This window comes from Arvicanthis niloticus, unplaced genomic scaffold (genome assembly GCF_011762505.2).
Source record: "Arvicanthis niloticus isolate mArvNil1 unplaced genomic scaffold, mArvNil1.pat.X pat_scaffold_926_arrow_ctg1, whole genome shotgun sequence".
In the NCBI taxonomy this organism is placed as follows: domain Eukaryota; kingdom Metazoa; phylum Chordata; class Mammalia; order Rodentia; family Muridae; genus Arvicanthis; species Arvicanthis niloticus.
This window is the reverse complement of record NW_023046494.1, coordinates 8,721-20,568: the sequence shown is the minus strand read 5'-3', so window position 1 is coordinate 20,568 and position 11,848 is coordinate 8,721. Positions and strand designations below refer to the sequence as shown.

The following is an 11,848-nucleotide window of genomic DNA, read 5'->3' as shown; positions in this document are numbered from 1 at the left end:
ATAGTTCTACTACTTGGTTCCAAATGTAGAATTTTGACCTGCTTTTTCATGAATTTTTAATTGAGTACTATATAAGCATAAACATATTCAAGCATAATAACAACAATAATTATAATATTAAAAACCTATATAATTCTGCTAATGTGATTTTTGCTATTCTTGTAGCTGCTACTGCTTACTACTAACATTAAAACACATACCGTGTGCAGGCACATATATTTTATTAAAGTTATTTCATACCTGGGTGTTGTTATTTTGTAGATGAAGAAAATGAGGCAGAGGTGGTAAATTTATTCAGAGTCACATGACTCAGAGTGTATGCATGGCTAAGAAGTCTAAGTTAGGAGGTGATGCTTTTTTTTTTTTTTTTTTTGGTTTTCGAGTCAGGGTTTCTCTGTGTAGCCCTGGCTGTCCTGGAACTCACTCTGTAGACCAGGCTGGCCTCGAACTCAGAAATCCACCTGCCTCTGCCTCCCAAGTGCTGGGGAGTGTGATGCTCTTAAGTAGAGCTGCAGGACAGCTTCCCTAGTTCTCAGCACCTACATTATACCTACAACTTTACAACTTTATGTATAATCGTTCCCTTCCCCCCACTCCCTTTTTTAGACAGTCTTCCTATGTAGTTCAGGATGGCTTCAAATACTGGATTCTTTTGCCTCTGCCTTCTTAGTGCTAGAATAGTAAGCATGTGCCATCATACCTGGTTCCTTTCTCTTCTTGATTTCCCTTTCTTTAAGAATTACTTGTGTGTAAAACTATGCTCTGAGGAATCCAAAACAGCATTTTATAATAATAAATAGTAATTGTTGCAGTTATTTTGTTAAGTACTTGGTTGATTAATATTGGAATCATTGTAACTATTAATAAATTTCCCAAAGACTTCAATAACTGAAGTGTATTTAAACTATTAAGTTATAATCACAGTTGTTAGGGATCAACTATATCATCTAATGTGATTTTCCAAGGAATCATATTGAGTATTACTCCTAGTGAGGAGTGGATGAGGCTGTTTAAGCCTTTCAGTGTGTCCTAGTAAAACTTTATTTGAAAGGAAAAGAGTAAGAAGAGGCACTATAATGTAATAACTTAAGCTATGTATGCATAGTTGCTCTCTGTGTTTCTATTTTATTTGTAGATGTCTCTATTTTACTTGCAGTGGTTGATTTATTTCCTCAAAAAGCATTAGAAATCTGTTTCACTGTTGAGGTACCTGTGAGGCACAGTGACTATGTTCTCATAGGCACCATTATTACAATGATGGCAGTGATAGTGATTATGAGAATATCTGGGATGATATCACACATCTCCTTTGCTCTCTTGTCAACTCATGTAGCACAGTGCTAATGTGAAATGTTAATTGTTTTTCTAGATAACACTGAGGTGTTGGAATGAAGAGAATTGCAACTTGAGGGGAAGGTGAAATAAAATGTGCTTTGCAGATTTTTTTCTCCAAAGTCCAAATAAAAAGCATTAAAGATGTAGTTTTTAGACACATCTCAACGGTTAGACTTTCTCATATTGATATACTTCCATCCTCTAAGAAAAAGAGAATCCTTTCAAAGACCTCAGTATAATTGGTAAAGTGCTTTCCTAACACAATAAGACTCTGGGGTTGATTTCTGGCATCACATAATTGGGCCTGGTGGATCAAGAGTTAAAGGTCATCTTCAGCTACACAATGAATTGAGACCAGTTTTAGATTACATAAGACCCTGTTTAAAAACAAAACATAAAAACCAAAAACTCTTAAGCCCCCCCCAACACATAAATAAAAAACTGAAAACCTTCTTGGCATAATTGTCAGTCTTCATTTAAGAAACCTACATGTGACTTGATATGCTAGGGGTGAGGGTTGGGCTCTGAGAAGAGGAAGAGGGGGGAAGGATCTGTGTGAGGGGCTACTGGGAGGAGAGGGGGAGCTAGTACTGAGATGTGTAAAGTGAATAAATAAATTAATTAAAAAAGAAACCTACATGTTTATATTTTTCAAACTTAATGTCTTTATTGATATTTATTGATGGGTTCAATGTAGTGCCATTTGTAAATTGTGAAATGAACAAATAAGCATGTAAACATATGAGCAAATAAACATATCCGCCACTTCACATACTAATCACTTTTGTCTCAAGAACATCTAAAATGTGCTTTTGTATTTTTAGCAGTTTCAAAGTGTACATTATTAACCATGGTGAAACACATCTATTCCTTGTGTCTGAGACTTTCTCCCTTTGAATTAATGAATGTCTCCTTGCCCTTATTCTACCCTCAGCCCATGATAGCTGCTACTATATTCTTTACTTCTATGTATACTATAAATTCTTTATTCTAATTTTAGAGTGCATTCATAAGTGAGTACCTCACGTATTATGAGATTGGATGCTGTAGAATGTTACATATGTGCTAGCTCCATATATACAGGCCTTATGGTTCCTTTCCTGGTATCTCTGCTGCAATCAACAGGAATGCCCCTAAGTTTATATACTGTAAAAATATAGCTATGGTTTGACATATGACTTAGGTATTTTAAGTGGATTTTATGTTATCATATATTCACATATATTGGTAATTGATTTTTTGTATGTTATGATTGCCTGCTGTGTGGCAAGCTTCCCACAGAGGCCAGAAAAAGGTATCAGATTCCCTAAAACTAGAGTTACAAATGGCTGTGGAGTTTCCAAGTGGATGCCAGGAACTCTCCCAGGTCCTCAACAAGAACAACACCTGCTCATAACTTCTGAGACATTTTCCTAGCCATGATAATTAGTTTTAAACCAGAAGAAATCAAGACAAAGAGAATTAAAGACATTTTATAGTAAAGCTTCTAACTTTTACACGTTTCATCCTAAAGGTGGGAATATTGTAGACTCTTGTTAGTAGGAGTTTTAGAATTACTTAGGTGTGCTGTGACTCTTTCTGATATCAAGCCACTCATTGAATATTATTGTTCCTTCAAGTCATTGAGCACATCCTCCTTTGTGATTTTGGCCCATGCCTCTGGGATTTCACCTGTATCTGTAAATTTTTTCTGGTATTTTTCCTCTAGTTTTGATCTGAAGTGTGAGACAAACCATTTCCAGTATGACTGGGTGGATGAATCTGGGGTGATGCTCATGTGGCATAATCCCCTCCTGCCTGTCGGTAGTTCTTATATGGGATTTCCCGGTTATTTCCCAAAAGAATGAAGCGGTCACTGCTACTGAACTGGTACAACAGTCAATGACAAAGTGGTCTGTTTTATGCTTATGCCAACCACTAACAGCCTGAGGACGGTGGAATGGCACACTGTGGTCTCCTTCATGGTGAGGAATGGTATTTGTACAAACTGCATTACACAAAGGACACTGTTTCCAGCAGCCACAGAGATGTTCAGAGAGAATATTCTCAATGTCAGAGATCATTTCATCCATGGGCTTTCTTGAACAGTCCTCTTCTACTTTCCTCATTGCAGGATCCAAAGCTGTGCTCATGGCTTCTTGAGAAACTCGGTATCCGTTATCTCCTGGTGCTCGATGCTTACCAGGTCTCTTCTTGGAAGATCAGGTTGCTCCCCTAGATGGTCGCAGAACAAATCCAGCAGCCAGATGCAGTGCTGCCTTTATCTTTAGCTACTGCTGTGGACTCCTGAATGGCAGACAGGATGGCATTCTTTATGTCACCTAAACTTATTTTTAAAAAGTCTTTATTTTTTTACTTCCTTCATCTGACAGTATTGTTTATAATGGGTTTCAATATAGCTGCTAAAAAAAGATTTTGTATGATGAAGGTACCGCCAGTAGTTATCAAAGTTTTCTTCTTTTGCCAGAGAAATGAGAATATGTTTCTCCAGGTTAGCCCTGTTTCCATTGAATTCAGGGCAGGTGGCTCGCATGTCTCCAGCAATTTTAATGACCATTTTGCCCCTTATGGTGGCAGAGATAGCAGGGGTGAGTTTGTGCCAAAGAAATCAACAAATGTTTTGATGGAGGTGGCACCTTGGCATGAGATCTTAAAACTCATAAAGAAATCATCTTCTTTCTCTCCAGATAGTTCACAGGGTCATTTGCTCTCTTGAATGCCTTGTGCATTTCCTTAAAACTCTTAGATGCTCTTTGGAATAAACATAATGACAACTCCATGATGTATTTGCTTGTAAATGTATATCTTTCCTCAGTATGTGCAGATTTTACTTCTTCTTCTATTATTCTCAGGATTTCATGGAAATAACTTGTATTATAATCACACTGTTGCTTATGAATATTGTTGATAGTTTTATTAAATCTTGTAATAATATTTTCAGTAGTCATATTAATGGATTCTCTAATCACAGGCCTTTAATGTCTGAGTCATGAAGTTATACTTCTTATTCATTTTTACATGCTCATCATAATTTATTTGAAATTGTTCTTCAGAATATCTCATTAGTATGTCCACCATGTTTATCTCCTTTTGGAAATATTCCCAGAGGATGTTTTCAGAATCTGTGTCAATGTCAGGTTCTATGACTGGAGGAAGATCTAAGGACACATCACAGACCCATTTTTTCCAAAGTTGATTGAATTTTTTCATGTAACTCTTCTTCAGTTAATTCTTTACCTTTTACAGTTAAAGCCAACTTTCTGCTTCTTTCCAACAATTCATTTTCATAACTTGACTTTTTCTTATCCAGCCTTTCTTGATTCTTTTTTAAATGAATAAGTTCATTGGCTTTTCTTCTGGTGTCTGAAATAAGTGCCTCTTTGAGGATTTTTAGCTTATTTTCAAATTTGATTTCCATTGAACCAGTATTTCATTGTCTGGGTCTTCACTGAAATATTTTTCAAGCTCTTGCTTAATTGCTATATACTTTTCTGTGACTGGAGCCTCAAATATGCTTGTTTTGAGTGCCTGAACTTTTCCGTTCTGAATCTGATTGATTAGCTGGTTCTGAAAGTCCAGCATGTGACTCCTCAGCTCCCAGGTCCAGTGGTTATACATGGTTTCAGCTTGCTTATGGCCATGATCTCTCTGGTGTTCCTGAAGCTGAAAATAAAGTTCTCATTAACCAGGGCTTTCCACAAATCTTGAACTCGGAATTTGACATCTGATATCCTCATGATACTACCTCTAGGTTCCTGTTGGCAGTCAAAATAATTTGACTCTTTAGTTCCTGAACATTGTGACTATAGCGAGGATTGGGAGGGGCCATTGGGGGATTGCCATCCCAGAGGTGAGCAAAGTAGTAGACATGACTATTGACATCAAACTTAATGACATCACTGAAGTGGGATACATTTGAGCACTCTTCTTGTTCTGCAGCTGTTACTGTCATTTCATCCAGTCTCTGCTCTAAGCACTCAGTCCTTCCATAGTTTGGTCTTTAGCTGTAACTTCTCCCACATTCTGATGGACAAAGAGGCAACTGGGGGAGATTTTCACTTGTTTCATCCTTAGAAAGGCTTGAACAGCTATTTGTAGGATGTCTTGCATCTCCGAGGGATTCTCCCCAAAAATATTGATCAGAGTCAAGTTTCCAAGGCCAATCACAAAGGTTGCCAACTCATTGTCCCAATTCTGGGATTTGCTGTTGAGTTCTGAAGCCCGAAGTCCTTCAGTGTCTACAACAAGCACAAAGTCAAAGCCAAGTTCTTCTGTGAATGTCTCTTCCACCTTTAGGAGTTGCATGTAGGCCCCCTTGGTACATCTGCCTGCACTGACTGTGAATTGGAGCCCAAACAGGCATTCAGCAGGGTAGATTTCCCCTGAGCTCTGCAGGCCAAGGACAGAGAGAACAAACAGCCTTTTGTCTCCAACTTTCTCTGAGATCTTGTCAAAAATAGCTGCTACCCACTTGAGAGGCACATATGAAGCATCCCCATCCATCAGCTCAATGGGAACACCAGCTATCATCAGGTCTGCAGCAATTTGAGGGAGGCAGAGAAATAGGCTATCTCTAGAGGAGGAAGTTTCTTCCAGAGCTTCATAGATCTGGCCAACTTCTCGGAGAAGGTGCTCAATTCCTAAAGTACAGTCATGAATCTCTGTGGAAATGGCTTTCTATCTGCTTCTGCCAGAGTGTCAAGGAGTTGCTCTTCTGTCCTGTTTGCTTTTCTCTTTGTACCATTAACCACAAAGATCTCTGCTTTTTCGTGTAACTTTTCTAGGTGTTCTATAGTCAGGTTATCAAAAAAACAGAGTCAGCCACTGCAAAAGTAGAGTTTGTTGTGGGTTTCTGAATAGTCTTGGAGGAGTTCAAGAACAGAGCGCATTAAATCATTCAGAGGAAAGGCTTTTTCCAATTGCCGACGTCGAATTATTCTTTTATCTGTTTCGATCTCACTCTTATGTTGTTCAATGCTCCGATTCCCCTTTTCTCTCAGATGATAGAACTCTTTGTCTTTCTTACACCAAAGGTGCCAAAGTTGTCCTTGAAGGGGTAGTAAATTTTCTTTTGTCTGAGATAACTTGTATTCCTCCAGGAGGGCCATTATAGTCTGTGCCTTTTCTTTGGCTTCCTTGCAGTCTCTCTGGTCTTCATCAATAAGGAATCCTTGTTTTCTAGCTGTCTGGGAACAGTCCTCCAAACTGAGAGCAGTGTTAGAGAGCTCTAGAAAATGTTTGATGACATTGGTGAGCTCCTCTGTTAATTCTGCCTCATTTCTATTCTTGATGCCAATTCTCATTCTGTTACCAGAATTATTTGCTATGGCCTTTTCTTTGTCATCAATCAAGCAGATCAAAGGTGTTGATGACTGACAGAGGTGTCTGACAAGCTTTTGATTTTCTTTATTGTTATCAGAAGCTGACATGAGGATCACAATGACAGAAGAGACATCTTGCAGGAAGCTGAGTTGTTGGGTATGCTCCTTGGCATCTCCATGAAGATTTGTGAAGGTCAGACATTTGTCAAATATGTCCTCACTTTGGCCGGCAGGACAGAAACCAGCAGATTTCTACTACTCCCTCCATCAAGAGACAGTGTTTGCTGCTTCCTCTGCAGTGTCTGTGAAAAAACACATCATGTTTACGTTTACTGAGGAGAGAGTTCATGATCTGAGATTTGGAAGCAGAGAGGTCATTTCCAACTCTAATGAAGGACACAATGGGTGTAGAGACACGACACATCTGCTGATTCTTGTGAGTGTAGCTGTTGTCCTGCGGAGATTTACTTGCATCTTGCCAACTTTTCCTGATTTGTCTGAGAGACCAGAGACAAAATTCATTCTGAGACGTGTGGGGATTTGGCACCACAAGGGGGAGTGCAAACTGACAAATAGAAAGTTTGGACAAAACATATTGCCTGGTAAGATCATCTGCACAGTGTAAAATGGCCATCTGGATATCCATTGGGTGAATGTGGTGCCAGGACTCACTGGCTGAAGGATAGCTAGGACTGTTGTTGCCTTTAATGACATCTTCATATGGATCAAAATCTTCATTTTCTTGATTGGAGGAACCTATGGAGATTTGCTTTTTTATGTTTTCATCATCTTTGAAGACAAGATGTCTCAACCCATAATTCCAACATCAGTAGCTTTTGTAGAAAATAGAATGGAAGCTCCTTTCAGATCTTGGCTGTGAATTGTACACAGAGGTCTTGTAGATGAGATGGAAGTCAGCTCTGCTCATCCTTTTTGGATAGTAACAGTCTAGGCCTAGACGTTGGAGCAAGTCTAGGAAAGGTCCATTTTCTATCATTTGCTTTGTGTTGTTTTCATTACTCTGTTGTTTATAAGTCTGTTTCTTTTCATGGTAGAGACTTTGTAATTGTTTTTTTACCTCATCCATTTGTAAAGAGGGGTGGTGGTCTTATAGTCTCCATCAATGAGTAACCTTAAATCATTCTCCAGAGTTTCCCAGTCATGATGTGCTTCATGTTTTCTGAGAATATGTGCAACTTCTTCAGACAACAATTTCCCCATAAGTTGTTTTTATTAATGTCAAACGCTGTCTTTTCTCTTCTGTAGAAATATCTGTGATTTCCACTGTGGCTCTTAGAGCTGTGTGCACCAGGAATGCCTGTGCTCTGTAATTGCAAATGTTTTTAAGCTCTTGGTATTTGTGTTGGTTACTTTGCATTTGATCCAAGAGGAATTTTAACTCATCACACCCCAGAAGATGCTGAAAAACACTGTTTACCAATTGATAGCCTGCACCAGCTGCAATGGAGAGTAGCAGCAGCTGCATGTCTGGCTGGTCTGTTTCTCTGAGGTACTTCAAGAAGGAGCTGAGAGCTGTGGTGACCTCATATGTAGCCATTCTTTTCACTTCTTCCACTGTTTCTGGGGACTCACTTTGAAATTCACTTCCATCAGGTTTTTTGTGGGTTTTCTTTAAGGTCTTAATGAATTCATAAAATGAGGTGATTTGACTTGCTCTTCCTCTGACTCTGACTGATTGATCCATTTCATGATGGATTGTGCCTGAGGAAAGTTGTCACTTTGTAGACATGAGGTTCTAGAAGGCTGCACAGCTGAGATTTAATAAACTGAGTTTTATAAGTGGGTGAATTTTTGTAGAAGTTGACAGTGTTTATTAGAAAATTCTGCAGATCCCAATCTGTGAGGCATGTATTAATCCAAATGTTGTAACTTTTATTTTTGACTCAATGTTTGCATAAAGTCTATTAACTTACTAAGCTGTTCTTCAGGATCAGAGACTTCCCAGCATTTCACATCCTCTAGGGAAAAGCTTAGCTTCTTTTCTAGCAGTAAGAAATTCTTCTCCTTCTTGAATCTGGGCAGCGACTCCAGTCAGAGCAGTGTAGTTGTCTTTGAGGTAGTTAGCCACTTGAAGGGCATCCTTAAAATCAGTTCTGTGATTAGACAAGATGATGTCCCAAATAGGTACCAACTGGAGTCCTCTATCAATGACAGACCAGGTTTGATTGCTAGCTACAAGACCAGCTGTCCACTGGGTGATTCCATCTGCTTCTGCTGGTCCACCTGTGTGGGCTACAGATAGTTGCACATTGGTTTGAAAGTTTTGATGAGTTGTACTGTCAGACACTGTTTTTGAATGTGAGGTCTGCCATATTTACATTTGCACCTAACTTTAACTCCAAAGCCACTATAGCTGCCCCTTATGTAAATATTCAAAGACTTTTCTGCTTGGCTGCTTTACATCAGCCAATTGCTCACTTTTGAAACCTTCTGAAATGGCTTTCCAGCAGTAGATTCCCCCCAGGTGAAGTGGGCCTTGGTTAGCATGGGAGCCAAACCTGTGGAAAAAGTTTTCAGCCCTGTGCTTTAGTAAGGGGAATCCATCTGGGTGTGTAGTCTGCTCCAGGAGTTCCTCAATAGTTTTAGTTCCTGGAGGCAGCCTTGGAGAGCTGAAGATGATTGATGTGAAAATGGCAGGTGGCCAATGGAATGTAGCTGAACTTGGCTGAACAGTAATAAGATTGCTCTGAAGACGATTGGTGGGTATCCTCAGATTCTGTCTGTTTGTTTTGATCCATACCAGCTTCTAGACTAAGTCCCCAACCTCGCCTTAACCAAGGAGTTTGTACTGAAACCTAGTACCTCTATAGTCTGTGTATACATGGCTTGTTCTTGAAAGATGAAAATTCCTTTGTTTCTATCCATGTGCCTTGTTCTGGGCCAACAAGTGAGAACTGCTTAGGGACACTGAGTAGCTCTTCTCTTTTCTGAATCAGGCTTTTTGGTGGCCGGTCTTATAAATTCCCTGCAGGGCCAGCCCTCCAGATGCCCATCTGACCAGGTCTCTATCTGAGAGGTTTTTTGCTCTGAGTCAGGGTCTGTCCATGTGACTGAGATGTCTCTCCATTATTTCAGTGATGTCTTTTAGGGGCACTTCAGGCACTGGCCAGCACTCCTCAGGGATCTCCATTGCTTGCCTCAGCTCTGCTTCTTTCTCCTCACTGCCTCTTCTTCTCTGTGCTTCCCTTCTGACTGCAAGCTTTCAGAGCCTGCAGTGCCTGTCCTGCCTGCCTCTGCCTGTTCTTTATCATCTCCTCTGGAGTCTCCTGCAGCTCTGCAACACTATTTGGCTGTGAGAGGTCAAGGAGGTTCTCCAGAGCCTTTTCTCCCATGTGTGTTGTACCTGGACTTCAGCTTCTGGAGGTCTCTTTTGTCTAAATATTGTAAGGCCTGGGCAGAGGTCACACCTAGGTCTTCCTGAAGCTTAGGCATCCAGTAGTCAGCAGACAGTCCCACTTCTGTCAGCATCTCCTTGAGATCGTGCCTCCTTCTGTTTCTTAGCTGAGGCTCATCAGGGATGGCAGATTGCTGTTGCCATGGCTCTGTGAGGAACAGATTGTAGTTAGTTTTGTCTGTATCCTTACCTAGGAACTATCAGTTGTGTGGCCAGAAAAGTGAATTACTAATGTTTCTAATGTTACTAATGAGTCTTCTTCATCTCCTGTAATTGTTCATATGTATTATAAAACAACTGTGTGTGTGTGTGTGTGTGTGTGTGTGTGTTGTGTGTGTATGTGATACTGTGATGAGTTGTCACTTTGCCTGATTTTATTTGTTTTAAAGACAGGATTTCTTTGTGTAGCCCTGGATTTTCTGGATTTCACTGTGTATATCTGACTGGTCCTGAACTTGGAGATCTGCTTGCTTCTGCCTCCTGAGTGCTGGGATTAAGTTGTGTAACATGACCTGTCTGACACTTTGCTTGATTTTTAAATATTCTGTTGCATAGAATCAATTGCTTTGAGGGAATTTTTGTGAAAGATAGTGTTTGATAACATACATGAGTTTTCTTGTTTGATGTTTTTAAAAACAAATGATATCATCAGTTGATTATGTTTTCCTTATTGATTTTCCTAGTGAAACCAGTGTTGACTGCTTCCATTCCTATTTCTGTATAATTTTCCCCGTTACTCTTCAGACAGAGCTTTACTATGTAGCCCCTGGTGGCTCAGAGCTTGTTATTTAGCCTAGGCTGGACTCTGACTCATGATTTTTTTCCACTATGGCCTCTTGATGTCTGGGATTACCAGTGTGCATCACCATGCCTGGTCTTGTCATGTCCTTGTAGGTCATTTCATAATATTAAATTTATCTTCTGGCATTTAGGCATACTACTAATTTGTGTTGTTTCTTATTCTTTTTCTCCTTTTGTTAATATCATCTTTGAATCATATGAAGATGATTTACTAATGGCATCTGCACCTCTGTATGTAGATACAACTACTCCTCTGTGTCCAAGATTTTGTCAAGTTTATGGAAATCTCTCCCTCATTGCCACTAAAGCATTCAGTTACATAAGATTTCACCCTTCAGTTTCATACTTATTCAAGTTTCCTTTCCTCCTATCATTTTTGCCCTACTGAATTACACTAGTAAATTGTCCAGGTCAGCAAGTGTTTCTATTTATTTTTTTTTACTCTGAATATGAATTTAGTATACTACTAATACTTAATCTGCTCTTTTACATCTGCCTTCAATGTTGTTTCATTTTTTACTCCCCTTGCTATGTCTCCTTTAGATTTGCCTTCTTTATGTTTTTGTTGAGTTGCAATCATAGTTAACCCATTTGTCATGGTTTGAGTGTTTTTCATCCTTCAATGTCATATTTAAATTTATATGTTATTGTACGATATTAAGATGTGAGACTTATTTATTTATTTTTTTTTAAGATAGGGTCTCACTATGTAGCTCTGGCTGGTCTGGAACTGGTTATGTAGGTCAACCTGGCTTTGAATTCTGAGATTCTACCTCCTGAGCAGTGGAATTAAAGGCATGTATTATCATGACTGCAAGATGTCATACTTTTGAAGATAAGATTAATGCTATTATAAAAGAGCAAGTTTAGCTTCATTTACTTTTTTTGTACCCTGATGATGTTGGCTGCCTCTCTGATCTTGAACTTCCTAACCTCTAGACTGAATTAATCTGTTATAGTAACCTTGAAAGAATGA

General features: G+C 39.3%; 1 pseudogene; it reads right to left on the bottom strand.

Moving 5' to 3' along the window:
* Positions 1-2,607: 2,607 nt before the first annotated feature.
* On the bottom strand, positions 2,608-10,219 carry LOC117702539 (interferon-induced very large GTPase 1-like; annotated as a pseudogene).
* Positions 10,220-11,848: the final 1,629 nt, after the last annotated feature.